The sequence below is a fragment of the Perissodus microlepis genome, chromosome 14, assembly GCF_051167445.1.
Source record: "Perissodus microlepis isolate ML-2025 ecotype Zambia chromosome 14, ASM5116744v1, whole genome shotgun sequence".
Lineage (NCBI taxonomy): Eukaryota > Metazoa > Chordata > Actinopteri > Cichliformes > Cichlidae > Perissodus > Perissodus microlepis.
Window position 1 is genome coordinate 30,023,559 of NC_140474.1, and position 16,368 is coordinate 30,039,926.

A 16,368-nucleotide genomic window follows, 5' to 3' on the forward strand; every position below is an offset into this window, starting at 1 on the left:
AATCCATGCAGCATTCATATTTGAATATGTTACTTTTGATAAATAAAATTCATACATTCATAGTAATCAGTATTGTGTTTTTGTAGTAATTTGCACCTAAAACCTAAAACTTTTTTCATTTGATGAGTAACACTATAAAATAGTTAATATCAAACTTAACTCTAGTTATGAGTTAAATTTTACTCTATATGGTAGTAGAAATTTTACTCCATGAGAGTTTAGTTTTAACTCCTATAAAGAGTTGAAAAATCAACTCCCGGAAAAGAGTTACTCTAACTCTGCACTACAGTTCATTCGATGGTCACGCATGTACACTTAAATGTAGTTCATCTGAACTCCCAGAGAGTTTATTCCAAAGACCAGAATTTGCTGTGTAGCCAAAGGTTTACAAGGCTTTCACTGTCTTACAATGCTGTGATTGCAGCCATTCCCCAACTCTCTGTGCAGAGTACTCATGACCAGTGGTCATGATGACAATTTGCATATCACAAGATAAATGTGTTTGTCGGTTGTGCTAGTTTCTGTGATTATGCAAATGCATTGTTTATAAGGTTAGTGAAACCTGCAGCCAGCTGAGACTGAAGAAGTCACTTGGAGGAGTGTTAAAATGTTTATCCCACTGAAAATGCAGGAACAGAGGAACAGAATCAACTTTCTGTGATTTCCTTACCGGGATGATTGAGCATGCATCAACACTTTCAATACTAATATAATTTCCCTTATTATACATTATATTCCACTCATCTTTGCACAATTGTTGTAATTCAGTTAAAACAATTGCAGGGATTTCGGGCATGAACCGCCTTTTTAAAGTCATGCAACATAATCTCAATCAGGTTCAGGTCAGGACTTTGACTAGGCCACTCCAAAGTCTTCATTTGATTTCCTTAAGCTATTCAGAGGTGGACTTGCTGGTGTTTTCAGCATCATTCTCCTGCTGCAGAACCCTAGTGCGCTTCAGCTTGAGGTCACAAACATTTTCTTTCTGATATGTTTTGGTGATTGGCAGAATTCATGGTTCTGTTTACCACAGCAAGCCTTCCAGGTCGTGAGGCATCAAAACAGCCCAAGACCTTCACACTACCACCACCATGTTCCACACACACCTTCCAAAAATTTCAGCTTTTGTCTCGTCAGTCCACAGAGTATTTTCCCAAAAGTCTTTGGGATCATCAAGATGTTTTTTTTGCAAAACTGAGACCTTTATGCCTTTATGTTCCTTTTGCTCAGCAGTGGTTTTCATCTTGGAACTCTGCCATACAGGCCATTTTTGCCCAGTCTCTTTCTTATGGTGGAATCATTGACACTGACCTTAACTGAGGCAAGCCAGCAGTTTTAAATTTCCCTCAGTGTCGCCTGCTCTGGCCCCTGGAAGACGATTGACTATGGTTGCCGGTGTCTCTAGCTTCACATGTCTGAGAACAGAATCACCAATTACCAGAGTTTGACCCGGGTGTGTCGCCGAGTGGTTAGACACATGAACAAGTATCATTACTGCTAAAGGAGGCCGAGGAGTAACTAAACATCTGACACAATAAGTAGGACAGTGCAGGACGGACAGGTGAAGTAGCCATGGTGATAGACACAAAGCTGGAGTTATGCTGTGTCTTTATGCTGCACAGCTGCCTCTTCTTCTATCATTCTCTCCCCATCTCTCTCCTGTTGCTACTTCAATCATGATCAGCTGATCGGCTTTTCTGTCGCAAGTCCGTCTCTGTTGTTTGTTCATTGCCCACTTTGCACCAGAAAGAGGAGACCAGCGGATAAACAACAGCAGCACATTTAAGCTTGATAAGCTGTTGTTAGAATAATTTAACATTACTTTCTAGTATCAGCTGACGTTTGCTGGAGCCACAGCCGTGCTGGTCATGATATTGGTTTGTATATGTGGTGAGAGGGAAACATGAAGATGAAACCAGGAGACGTCCTTACTGAATCATCAGAGCTGAACAGGTGATGGAGAAACAGGTTTACCTTTTAGGTGACATGAATGAGTTGAAGGGAAGTTATGAATTGTTTCTGAGAGACAAATAACACCAGGATCCTTTTTTTAAGTAGCTGACAGCTGGTAACTGTGTTTTCATTCAAAGGCTGTATGATTTTTCCTATAATGGTGGGCCGTTCTCCAGTCAAAACGCCCAGGCTGATTTTTTGTCCCAGTCCAGCCCTGTATGCAGCTCATCTGCAGTCTGGTGTTAACTACATCTTCCTATTCGGAAGTCAGAGTTCTGAGTTTAATCAAAAGCGCACATGACGCTGTGACGTAGGCTAGAATCATGGCGGCGGTCAATGACGGTCCAGGCGTGGGATTTCTCTCGTGGAAATATGCACATTATCTTTTCCTTTCTATTGGTAGGTGGCACAGTGCACTTGTGGCAAGTAAGAAAGCTAGAAGACTGGTAATCTTGCTGGGTATCCAGTTATGGAAGCAACACATTAACAAGAGAAGTCTGAGTAAAACCAAAGTTACTTTCCCTAGTAACTAGTTACTTTGAAAGTAACGAGTAACTTGAAGTAACTGAGTTACTTTTGATAGAAGTAACTAGTAATGTAAGTAAGTTACTAATTTAAAGTAACTTACCCAACACTGGATATTTCTGAGTTCATATGTAAATCAAAGCCTAGTACATGTCATCTTGAGCCTATGCCTACAGTACTTGTGAAATCTTGCCTCTCTTTCTTACTCCCACTCATCTCTGCTATCATTCACTCTTCACTCACCACCGGTATCGTATCTTCTTTGTTCAAGATTGCTTCAGTCACTCCTATACTGAGAAAAGAAAAACCTTCCTTGGATCCTAACAATTTTAACGACTTCTCTCCGATTTCTAATCTACCCTTCATTTCTAAAATACTCGAAAAAATAGTCCCAGCTAATCTTTATTCACACCAGGTTAATAATAACATCTATGAGAGATTTCAATCTGTCTTTTGCTCATGTCACAGTACAGAAACTGCTTTGCTTAAAGTTACTAATGATCTTTTACTCGGAGCTGACTCTGGTCTTCTCAACATCCTGGTTCAGTTCAGCCCTCGACACTATCTCTTACTCCGTCCTTCTAAACAGACGTTTTTCTCTTGGCATCTCCAACAAACCCCTAGCCTGGTTTCAGTCATATCACCTTGACCGTCAGAGTTTATCAAACTTAGATTATTCTGCTCTTGTCTGTTCCCAGTCACTTCTGGTGTACACCAAGGCTCAGTCTTAGGCCCTCTTCATTATATACATCCTCCCTCTTGGTACCATTTTCCGGAATTTGATCTTCAAATTTCACTGTTTTGCTGATGACACCCAGTTATATCTCTCCTGCAGGCCTGACTCCTCCCTCCCACCTTCTTCTCTTACAGAAAGCTTATCCTAATTAAAATCCTGGTTCAGCTCTAATTTTCTTAAGTTCAATTAGGATGAAACTGAAATCCTTCTTATCGGCAGTAAATCCAACCTGCTGAAGGCAAATCATTTCACTCTCACTATTGAAAACTCCAGTTTTTCCTTCACCTCAGGTTAAGACCCTTAGTAACCTGTTTAGGATGACACCATCCTATAAATCTCACATCAGTGATCTCACGCCCTCTGTTTATTTCCATCTACACAACATTAACCAATTACGTCCTTCACTTTCCACCCAGTGTGCATCCATTCTTGTTCAGTCTTGTTATCTCTCGCATTGACTATTGTAATTGTCTCTTGCATGGTCTCTCCCAGAAATCCCTCCACAAGCTTCAACTGGTTCAAAACTTCGCTGCCCGCGTTATTACCAGAAGCCCCTCCTACCAGCACATCATCCCTATCCTTCAGGAACTTCACTGGCTCTCCGTGAAATAGTATACAAGCCTCTTCTGCTCACCTTCAAGTCCCTTCATAACCTTGCTCCTCCTTACTTTTCTGACCTATTAACCACTAGCTCAACTGCTCACTCAGTTCAGTCTTCTTCTTCTATCCAACTTGCTGTGCTTTCTTTGCGCCACAGCACCATGGGAAGCAGAGCTTTCAGTTGAACTCTCTTTCCTCAGATATAAGACACATTGGTTCTCTCCTCCAGTTTAAATCTCAACTTAAAACCTGTCTGTTCAAGTCTGCATATTCACTGTGAACCTGTTTTTTTTATAGTTCTTTGTTTTGTGGCGATTGTGGCTCAACAGTTGGCAGTTCGTCTTGTAATCGGAAGGCTGCCGGTTCGAGCCCTGGCTCCGACAGTCTCGGTCGTTGTGTCCTTGGGCAAGACACTTCACCCGTTGCCTACTGGTGGTGGTCAGAGGGCCCGGTGGCGACAGTGTCCGGCAGCCTTGCCTCTGTCAGTGCGCCCCAGGGCAGCTGTGGCTACAATGTAGCTTGCCATCACCAGTGTGTGAATGGGTGGCTGACTGAATGTAGTGTAATGTGCTTTGGGGTCCTTAGGGACTAAGTAAAGCGCTATACAAGTACAGGCCATTTACCATTTGTCATTATTCTACTTTTTGTTTTATTCTTTTGTTAAGTGTCCTTGAGTGTCTTGAAAGGCGCTTTTAAAGTAAATGTATTATTATTATTGGTAGTAGTGTTAGTAGCAGTAACAGTAGTAGTAGTAGTAGTAGTAGACCCCTCCCATGTTTTAAATGGACTTTAGAACAGCAGACAGCAACATCACAAATGAGTGGGCGGAGTGAGTTATGGGGTCTTCACACCCCTTTTCTCTGTTCGCCATCTTGGGCAGAAGGGCTGAGAGGAGAAGCTGGGTGTGGGTATGTACTGGCTCACTCCTGGTGGCCCCTGTGGCTCGATCAGGCCCCTTCCGGGATGTAGAGATATTTATTATTTACTATAACTTGTGCTTATGTTGGTTTTTGCTGTGGTTTCGCTACTGTGTTATTTCTCTTTTTTTGGCTTGTTTTTATTTTCCCAGCAGGTGATCAAACAGATTTTTAGTGTCTTCTCTCTCTGTGTCTCTCTTCTCCTATTTTTTGCTTTGCATCTCCTTCTGTTGAGCATCTTCCCAACTTCTCTTTTCTTCATCTTTCTCTTTCCCATCCCCCAGTCCTGTCCGTTCTGATTGTAATAATTTCAAAGTAAAGAAAAGAAAGAAATAATAAAGAGCTAATACGCTTTGACAATCAAGTGGACCAGTGTGGCAAAAGCTGTAATGATCCATTTGGGAACATAAATCTGTTGGACTGGTAAACTAATATACTATAATAATACGGTATGAAAAATGACAAACATGAGAATTCTGTGTGTTTTCCTTCTTATCTGCAGACTAACAGTCCACAGGTTTGGTGCTCAGACTCTGATTTGTTCCCTGGAGATGGAGGAGAGAGAACACAGAGGACAGCAAGGTGGAGGAGTGAAGGAAAAGGTGGTGCAGCTCAGTGTCCAATCAGGAGGGAGCATCTCTATATATGTATATAGAATATATATATTTCAAGATTTTGTTTTGAGTTTTTTTTTTTTTTTTTTTAGATTTTTAAAGCAAACACTAAAACTGTCACCCACACCTCTGAAGATAAAGATTACTAATCATAAATAAAGGGAATATTATCACGATGAGGACACTATCAGAGGTAGTTCAGGGAACTGTTATACTTCATACCAGAAAAATCGTTTTTCTTTTCTTGTTTTTTTGGCTCGACTTCATGGTAGACAAAATGAAGAAGAGTGCTTGATTGCGCCTAAGTAAGTAAAAGCTGCATGGCAAAACAACACACACCTTCACTGCAGATGCATGCACAGAAACCAGTATTTTTTGTATCTTAAATATTAAGTAGTGTGTGTACAGTAGTCAATATAATGGGATGTGTCCTAAAGCAGCGAAAGAAGAACTGAGTTCTTACAGCATTTTTTTTTTTTTTTTCTTTGTCCCGTTTGGATCTTTAGCCATCAGAATTGTTGTCTTAAGGCCAAGAAAGATGCCAAGCGGATTTATTTTACCAAGTGGATCATCATGGCCTTGCCATATTGGTCCATTTGATTGACCTTTATTATAATTATGAATTTATTTTATTTTCGGTTGCTACAAACGGGACAGACATGACTGGGGGATAGGACAGGGAGAAAGAATGAAAGAAAGAGAGGGAGAGAAAGAAAACCAAAGGGGAGAAGAGACGGTGAGAAGGGGGGGAAGAAAGGAAAAAACAAACAAACAAACAAAACACCTGGATCACCTGTATGGAGAAAAAAAACAGAAGAAAAAGAAAACAACAAAGAGCAACATAATAAAAAACAGCACCATCACAATAAACTAGCTAGCAGTAGATAACAGTAGATACTAAATAATAAACGATATTGTGCAGCACGCAAGATAGACAGCGCACAATGTGCTTTGAGGCAGCAGCCAAGAAAGGTGTAGTCCGCGTCTGTGAACACCCATGTGTACACCTGTGTGCATACCTGTGTGGATCAGCATGCTTGTATTCCAAAGGTTTCTCCATGTAACGATCTGCTAGGGAGTGTGGGGAGCCATAGCCCCGTCCACCAGGGTATGAAGCAGGTATGGAGGAGATCCAGGCCCCAGACATCCGGAGGCCCCAGAGTACAAGGACCCGAGGAGGACCACCAAAAGGGGGGGAACCGTGCCACCCTCCTGGGAAGAGCTGAGTAGAGCCCCAAAGGAGAGGTCACCCCGCAGCTACGGAGCAGAGGCCAGAGGGGGTTGCAGTGGCGTGCCCGCGGGCTCTGCCGGCAGCCAGCTGTGCCAGAGAGGACCGAACTTCAGGCCCCAGAGGCCAGAGGCCTGAGGGCATCCCACCCTCAGAAGGAGCCCAGCCGGGCCACAGGCGCCCGGCCCCGCCAATCGGCCACCAGGAGTGAGCCGGTACATGCATGAGCGCCCAGCCCCAGACGACAAGGACCACCAACACACCAACGTCTGAGGGCATCAGCCACCAGCAGGGAGTGTGGTGAGGGGAGATAGGCCTCCGTACTTTGGAGGGCCTGAGATGTACCCAGAGAGGTTGAGTCTAAGACCCAACCTGACATATAGACACAGACGAACAGGCACACGCGGACACAGACGTGCATTCCCACCCCCATATGCACAACCAAATACTCGGCACTCACCCAACGTGTAGACAGACACAAATAAACACTGCACAGACAGTCGCACTCCCCAAACATACTCTATATCCCAGGTCCAGGTACCCCCGCCCCCAGAGGGGCAAGCCGCACCTAGACCCAGGAGATGTAACCCTTCTCTCTGGGGTGGAGGCAAGCGGACCACCTCCTTATCTGCAGTAGCAGGGAGGCCCCGCATCCCAGACCCCAGTCTGATGGCCAGCACCTCCTCCCAGCCCCCCAGCCCTGACGGCTAACAGAACCGGGGTGAGTGAAGACCTCAAACCTCCCTACGCCCGCTCATATGTAGTGTTGCTGTGTGCTGTTCTAAAGTGCATTTAAAACTCAGGAGAGCATGGTACTAGCTTCCTCTCAGAGAGCAGCACGGCTCCTCCCGAAAACCCTCAGTGTCTAAATGCATTTAAAATTGAGGGTAGGGCACCAGCGCCAGAGGTGGGTTGGAGTACAACGACCATCCTCTGGATGCTGTAAAACGTGCCCACCCCCAAGGCCCTATATGTATGTGTTATGTGAGAGTGTGAGTAATGTGGATGTCTAGGTTGCAGAATAAAATTGAGGCACAGGCAGCCAGAAGGGGACAGAGGGGGAGTGCCTCCCCTGCACCCTGGTGACATACCTGCACCCCAAGCCCTGCGTGTGTGGGTGGGTGTGGTAGAGCGGGAATAGGGAGGCAGCTGAGGATGGGGAGGGAAGAAAGGGAGGGGCAAGCGGCCCCTCCCTGGGGCCAGCTCCCCCGCTGACCCCAGTAGGCACCCCCACGCTCTGGAACCCACCAGGGCAAGGGGGCCCAGGCCCATCCGGACCGGGGCCCGCAGCAGCAGCACCGCCCAGCACCACAGAGTCCGGGGCAGCCCACCCGACTCCACCCCAGAGAAAACTGCACCCACCCCATCATCCAATCATCTCCCAAACTACACAAGACAATAGACACCCAGGTTGAGTTCATTCTCCACCTCTCCTATATCTCTCCCCCCACCTGCAGAGTGAGCTCCTGTAGTGAGGAGACCACCTGCAAAGATATAACAACCTCCCCACCAGTTAGAGAGCCCCCTAGTTGGGCCGATGCACCAGAGGTCCCCTGCACTGGGGCCGAGCCCCCCTGCACCCACCCGCCCACTGCTCCGGCGACACAACAGCCAGGACCCAAGCCCCCAAGGCCCGGCCAGCACCCCAGACCGGGGGGCGGAGCACCCCCAGACCCCTAAGCCTCCACGCCCGTCCCGGACCCTCCCAGGGGCAGCCAGGCTACCAGGCCAGTAACCAACGTCCGCCAGCACAGACCCTCCCCCATCTCCGCTGTACGCAGCCACAAGGAAAACACCATCCAAGAGCCCCAGAGCTTCTAACCAGGTCATGGCCACATCCCCCAGGTTAGGCCCTCCAGGGAAACGTCCCTAGCGACTCCCCAGACGCCCTAAGGCCGTCCCTACCCCCATATCAACCATGACCCCCCACCCCCACTAGGTGATGAAGCCGATCAAAGGAGCCCAAAGGGATTGATCAAATGTGATGGCAGAGGTTGTATCAAGACTAATGTGATCTATTAGATGGTTTTTATATTGGTTAGAATTAAGATTATTTTTATTTTTCCAGTTAATGAGGACCATTTTCTTGGCAATGCATAGGGCTGTAAAAACAACGTGGGCTGTGTTTATTTCTGCAGTGACCTCATCCAAGTTGCCCAGCAAGCACACTAAAGGGGAGGCTGGAATGTTACATTTCAGACACTTTGATAAGTCTTCACATATCTCACGCCAAAATTTCTGAACTGGTGGACAGAACCAAAGAGCGTGGATGTAATTGTCCGGTGTATTTGCTGTGCAGTGTGAGCAGTTGTTGGAAGGCGTATAGCCCATCTTGAACATCCTATGACCAGTATAGTGCACTCTGTGTAATATTTTGTATTGTATTAATTGCAAACTGGGATTTCTGATCCATTGAAAGGTTTTTGAGCATATCTGAGACCAAAGGTTTGGGTCTAAGTTGATTGATAAATCTGCTTCCCATTTTGCAATAGGAAGGGATATTGATTCATCTATTTTAGAAAGTGTTCTGTATATTTTAGACAATAATTTGGGGGGGGTTTAGACTAAAAAATTGTACCACACTTGGTGGTGTTTGTAATTCAGCTTCACTGGGATTAAATTTCTTTTTTACTATGGATTTAATTTGTTGATATTCCAAAAATCGTTTCTTGTTGATCCCATATTGTATAACTAGTCTGTCAAACGAAATAAAGTCTGTTCCTTCCAATATATGTTCCAAGTATTTAATTCCTTTGCAACTCCAATCTAAAAAGTTTATCATATTATTGTTTTGTAATATGTCCGGGTTGTTCCAGATAGGTGTACGTTTGCATGGGATTAATGAAGACTCTGTCATTTTTAGAAACTCCCACCATGCTGTCAGAGAAGAGCTAATATTGATGCTTTTAAAGCATTCATGTCGTTTGATGTTTGAGCTGATAAATGGTAGGTCTGAAATTTCTAGGTTATTACATAGTGCCTGTTCTACATCTAGCCAAGGTTCATCTAAGAGGGTGTGTTTAAACCATCTAGAGATGAACTGAAGCCTGTTGGCTAAAAAATAGTGATTAAAGTTAGGCAGATCTAATCCTCCTTTATCCTTGGTCCTTTGTAGTGTTTTTAAGCTGATACGTGGGGGTTTATCTTTCCAAAGGAATTTAGAAATATACGAGTCTAGAGATCTGAACCAATCTTGTGATGGCTTATTTGGGATCATTGAAAATAAATAGTTTATTTTTGGCAAGATCATCATTTTTATAGCGGCGACCCTTCCCATGAGTGATATGGGTAAAGATTTCCATCTAGCCAGGTCGCCTTCTACTGTCTTTAAAAGTGGGATGTGGTTTAATTTAGTTAATTCTGAATTATAATATAATAATTCTGAAAGTTTAGGAGAGACATTAATACCTAAATATTTTATATTTCCACATTGCAGTGGGGAAGGAGAAGAATTATGGAAGGAGCAATTAATCGGAAGAACTGTTGATTTCGACCAGTTAATTGAATAATCTGAGACACTTGAGAAGGAATTTATCAATGCAATTACCCCAGAGATATTGGTTTGTGAGTTTTGGAGAAAAAGTAACACATCATCTGCATAAAGGCTGATTTTATGTTCTATATTCTTACATTTTATGCCCTTAATTGTTGTAGCCTGTCTAATTGCTGCTGCTAATGGCGCAATAAAAATTGCAAACAGTGAAGGGGAGAGTGGGCATCCCTGTCTGGTGCCCCTCAGAAGAGAGAAGTGGGAGGATGTTTGGTCATTTGTTCTGACACAAGCTGTTGGGGAGTTATATAATATTTTTAACCAGTTTATGAAAGAGGGTCCAAACCAAATTTATGTAAAGTTGCAAATAGAAATTTCCAGTTAACTCTGTCAAATGCTTTTTCTGCATCTAAAGAAAATATTATGGTTTCAGTGTTTTTACTGCATGAGTAGTCTATTAAATTAAGTAATCTACGTGTATTTGTTGATGAGTGCCTACCTTTTATAAAACCAGTTTGGTCAGGATGAATTAAAAGGGGGGTTATTTTCTCTAATCTCTTTGAGAGAGCTTTGCAGATTATTTTAAGGTCTACATTAATAAGGGATATTGGACGATAGCTTGAAGGAAATACAGGGTCTTTGCCTGGTTTTTGTAAGAGACTGATATTTGCAGAGTTCATATTTGGTGGTAGTCTACCATTTTCTTTGATTTCCTGCAACATCCTGTGAAAAACTGGTGCCAGAATTGTCCAGAATTCTTTGTAAAAATCTGTTGGAAAACCGTCTGGACCTGGAGCCTTATTATTGGGCATACTTATCAGAGCTTCCTGGAGTTCACCTGGCGTCAGTGGCGAATCCAGTGCCATTGCTTGGGTGTCTAATAATTTTGGAAGAGTTATGTTGTCGAGAAATTGATCAATTTCGTTTTTAGATGGGTTTATTTGTGGTGTATATAAAGTTTCATAGAAATCCCTAAAAATGTTATTTATTTTTTAGGATCATATATTGTATTCCCAGATAAATCTTTAACAGCACATATAGTTGTTTTTTCTTTATTGATTTTTAACTGGTTAGCAAGAAATTGTCCGGATTTGTTACCGTGTTCATAATTTTGCAGGCGAAGTCTTTGTACTAAGAATTTAGTCTTTTTATTAATAATTTCATTTAATTCTAGTTTTGTCTTGCGTATTTTGTTTAATATTTCTTGATCTTGGTGTGACACATAGGCTTTTTCTAAGGATTTGATGTTTTTCTCTAGTTCCTGAATGTTTTTGTTTTCTTCTTTCTTCTTATGTGATGAGAAAGAGATTATTTTACCTCTCATCACGGCTTTCCCTGCTTCCCAGAGGACAGGTGCTGATGCTCCAGGAATGTCATTAAAGCCTAAATATAGAGTCCATTCTTTTTTAAAGTATTTGATAAACTCTTCGTCTTTGAGCAGTGATGTATTAAATCTCCAGTTTTTTCTTGGTGTAGTATTATTCATCTGTATTAGTGTTAAAGATACAGGAGCATGATCGCTGACAGCTATAGGATGAATCTCAGTGTCTGTAATGTTACTCAGCAGTGAGCTGCTGACCAGAAAATGATCCAGACGAGAGTAAGAGTGATGGACATGTGAGAAGAAAGAATATTCCTTACTTTTGGGGTGAAGGGAGCGCCATGCATCGCAAAGACCAAAGTCGCTCATATACTGTTTGATTATATTTGTGGACTGCCAGTTACGCTGAGTTCCTGCTGTATTGAGCCTATCCATTTCTTCATTTAGTCCCAGGTTGAGGTCTCCCCCCAGAACAATTGTGCAGTCTAGGTGTTCGGAGAGTGTACTAAAAAAACCGTGGAAGAATGAGGGGTCATCAACATTTGGACCATATATACTTACAATACCTAGCTTTTGGTTAAGTATAGATAGTTTGACGATTAGGAATCTGCCCTCTGGATCTATAACTGTATCGAGTACTGTGAAATTAATATTTTTATGTATTAGAATTGCTACTCCTCTTTGTCTAGAATTATAACAGGCTGAGAACACATTAGGAAACTCAGGTGTTTTAAGTTTATTCAAACCTGTGACAGGCATGTGGGTTTCTTGTAATAAAACAACGTCTGCCTGTAATTTTTTAAGTTGGTTAAATATTTTTAACCTTTTTTCCCTAGAGCCAGCTCCATGCACATTCCATGTAACAAATCTTAGCGTGCCCATAGTTGTGTGTTTGTGGCTAATGATGTACGCTGTGTGTCTCGCTTAGACGGGTGAGGAAAATGGAAACACCTCTTTTTTTTTTTTTGGTAAGTAAAGAGAAGAAAATGCGCGGCAAGAAGCTCCATAGGTCTGACTATGTGTGTGCATAATAACTAATATGAGCAAATGTGTGCATGTGTCCTATATCTGTGTGCGCTGTGTGGCTGTTGTAAATGTGTTGCCTTTAAACGCATGTGTGTGCGTGATCGTGCAGAGTAAGCATGTAGAAATAGACAGTGTCGTTTGTGGATGGATAGGGAAACAGGTGATCGACATAGTGATAGAAAAGAGAAGCAAATAAACCAAAGAGCAAGGTGCGCGACAAGAGAGAGAGAGGAAAAAAGAAATAAAAACGGAAACATTCCAATTAAAGCATTGGCGGAGAGTGACGGTGACGTTATACTAAATTAGCAAACTGAAATTACATAGTTAAGCAAAAGTTAATACAAGAGAGTGTGAGTGAAGAGAATAGTGTAGCGGATTCTTATCTGGTGTGCGGTCAATACAGCCATGGAGTGGTGCCAGGGTCGCGGTAGAGCTGTCTGTCCACGTAGAGCCGGTCCACGGCGATGACAGCCTGGGAGCCTTTCTGGATAAAACTACGTCGGACTGGGAAGAGGACCCTGCGTCGTTCTAGGATCTCTCTGGGGAACTGATCGTTCACGCTGAAATCCGTTCCTTTCAGCTCTCTGCCGCGACTCTTCACCTGCTCCTTCTGCTTGAAGTGGCCGAATTTGGCTACAATAGGACGTGGTCTCCCACTTCCTGTCTTCGGAGCCCCTATGCGATGCACTCTATCGAACCCTATGTTTTTCACTGTGTCCTCCGGCAGCTTCAGGTGGATTTTAATGAAGCTTCTCACGGTCGTTTCCGGGTCCTCTCCGGCAGACTCTGGAATACCAGAAAACACCAGATTATCTCTCATGCTACGGGCTTGTAAATCTATAACGGTCTCTTTTATTTTTTTATTTTCTATGTTTAATTGGGTCACATTTTCAGTTAGAGATTTGACTGAGTCCCGTAGCGTGGCTTTTTCCGCAGCAAGTGTTTCCACCTGCCGCTGGCTGAACTCCAGGGATTCTTTTAGAGATTTAAATTCCCGGTGTAAGATCTCCACCAGGGACAGCCTTGCATCGAAAATGGACAATCGCTTATCGATTGACTCCAGGATGTCGACAATATCTTTGCCGGCAGGCGATGTTGTGCCGGGGGAGTCTGCCGGGCGATATCTTTTAGATGACGGCGTCTCAGCTTTGGCCGGGGAAGACGCGCTCTGGGCCTTCTTCATTACTAAATATTCAAAGCACCGGTCAATGTATTCTTGGAGAGCGTCGAAACTCTCCTCGTTGTCCTCCAGGGTGTTAGAGATGATAGGACAGATGTTGTTAGTTATATGACAGTTGGTTAGTTTATTTGGCAATACTGAAGTTAAAAGAAACTTTGTTAAATTCTATGCTACCATTCGCTTTTTTTTTTTCCGCCAAATCTCCGGCGTCTGATGTCACCTACAACATGGGTCGCTTACCTTTCCCCGTCACTTCCGTCACTTACCTCCTCAAGAGACACTTCACCCGTTGCCTACTGGTGGTGGTCAGAGGGCCCGGTGGCGACAGTGTCCGGCAGCCTTGCCTCTGTCAGTGCGCCCCAGGGCAGCTGTGGCTACAATGTAGCTTGCCATCACCAGTGTGTGAATGGGTGGCTGACTGAATGTAGTGTAATGTGCTTTGGGGTCCTTAGGGACTAAGTAAAGCGCTATACAAGTACAGGCCATTTACCATTTGTCATTATTCTACTTTTTGTTTTATTCTTTTGTTAAGTGTCCTTGAGTGTCTTGAAAGGCGCTTTTAAAGTAAATGTATTATTATTATTGGTAGTAGTGTTAGTAGCAGTAACAGTAGTAGTAGTAGTAGTAGTAGACCCCTCCCATGTTTTAAATGGACTTTAGAACAGCAGACAGCAACATCACAAATGAGTGGGCGGAGTGAGTTATGGGGTCTTCACACCCCTTTTCTCTGTTCGCCATCTTGGGCAGAAGGGCTGAGAGGAGAAGCTGGGTGTGGGTATGTACTGGCTCACTCCTGGTGGCCCCTGTGGCTCGATCAGGCCCCTTCCGGGATGTAGAGATATTTATTATTTACTATAACTTGTGCTTATGTTGGTTTTTGCTGTGGTTTCGCTACTGTGTTATTTCCCTTTTTTTGGCTTGTTTTTATTTTCCCAGCAGGTGATCAAACAGATTTTTAGTGTCTTCTCTCTCTGTGTCTCTCTTCTCCTATTTTTTGCTTTGCATCTCCTTCTGTTGAGCATCTTCCCAACTTCTCTTTTCTTCATCTTTCTCTTTCCCATCCCCCAGTCCTGTCCGTTCTGATTGTAATAATTTCAAAGTAAAGAAAAGAAAGAAATAATAAAGAGCTAATACACTTTGACAATCAAGTGGACCAGTGTGGCAAAAGCTGTAATGATCCATTTGGGAACATAAATCTGTTGGACTGGTAAACTAATATACTATAATAAATATGACAAACATGAGAATTCTGTGTGTTTTCCTTCTTATCTGCAGACTAACAGTCCACAGGTTTGGTGCTCAGACTGATTTGTTCCCTGGAGATGGAGGAGAGAGAGCACAGAGGACAGCAAGGTGGAGGAGTGAAGGAGAAGGTGGTGCAGCTCAGTGTCCAATCAGGAGTGAGCATCTCTATATATGTATATAGAATATATATATTTCAAGATTTTGTTTTGAGTTTTTGTTGTTTTTTGTTTTTTAAAGCAAAAACTAAAACTGTCACCCACACCTCTGAAGATAAAGATTACTAATCATAAATAAAGGGAATATTATCACGATGAGGACACTATCAGAGATAGTTCAGGGAACTGTTATACTTCAGATACCAGAAAAATCGTTTTTCTTTTCTTGTTTTTTTGGCTCGACTTCATGGTAGACAAAATGAAGAAGAGTGCTTGATTGCGCCTAAGTAAGTAAAAGCTGCATGGCAAAACAACACACACCTTCACTGCAGATGCATGCACAGAAGCCAGTATTTTTTGTATCTTAAATATTAAGTAGTGTGTGTACAGTAGTCAATATAATGGGATGTGTCCTAAAGCAGCGAAAGAAGAACTGAGTTCTTACAGCATTTTGCAATATTTAGGATTTTATTGAACACTTTTACCTTTCAACATTTGTAACATTAATGAGTAATGAAGCGTTGCAGAATAATCCTGTGTTTTTGATTATTTATTGTGCACTACAGTAAGTAAACAACAATAAGTTAAACATCTGTCAGAAGCTTGGATACATTTACTCCTACAAGGATTTTTCTCTTATGAAATGTAAAAAGAACTCTGAAATTATATTTTACAGTTTTTCACATAAACTGTTTTGCTTTGCTTACAGTTTTATGCATTACAGATATCATCTTTCACTTGTGTATTTTAATGTGTTTGAGAACAATATTTCTGTTGTGCAGACTCACGGTTGGTAAACAGCAAATATCCAAGTCATTCAAAATAACATCTGTCATGTAGCTCCTGACTCCCTAAGAGTCAAAAGCTTTACAGTATTTTATGAAGACATACAAAAGTTTAGCTTCAAACTAATAACTGAGTTACAGGGTCAAAAGTAAAACATTAACAGTCAGTACTTTTGTTGTTCTTTTTGACAAATTCCTGTTAAATGTATTGGACCCTCTGTTTTTAGGTTTCATTTTTTTCATCTTGACTTCCTTGGAAATGCTAGCAAGAAGTCAGTTCAACAGATGTAACTTATAGTGAGATTCGAGGCGGTGCAGCATTAATATCAGAATCCCTTAGTTTTGATTATTAATCCTCTGGTTGACCCCATATTGCATTTTTTCATCTTAAAATGATGCACAGTCTTTATGTGAAATGTACTGTCTTCTTGATATTTATCAACCCATCAGTTTGTATTTCTGGGTGTTAATAAAGTTCCAACTTTTGTATTGTAACATTTTTGTGTTTTTCTTTCTTTAGTTTTTCAGACAACTCACACAATGAGCTGAGTGTGTGTGTGTGTGTGCGTGCCTGCGTGCGTGTGTGTGTGTGT

General features: G+C 42.6%; 1 long non-coding RNA gene across 1 annotated transcript; it reads left to right on the plus strand.

The window, feature by feature from the left end:
* The first annotated feature begins 14,900 nt into the window (after positions 1-14,900).
* Positions 14,901-15,892, plus strand: LOC146374171 (uncharacterized). Its single transcript, XR_014802204.1, has 3 exons — positions 14,901-14,990; positions 15,245-15,277; positions 15,700-15,892. It is a non-coding gene; the product is annotated as an uncharacterized LOC146374171 (long non-coding RNA).
* The last annotated feature ends 476 nt before the right edge of the window (positions 15,893-16,368 follow it).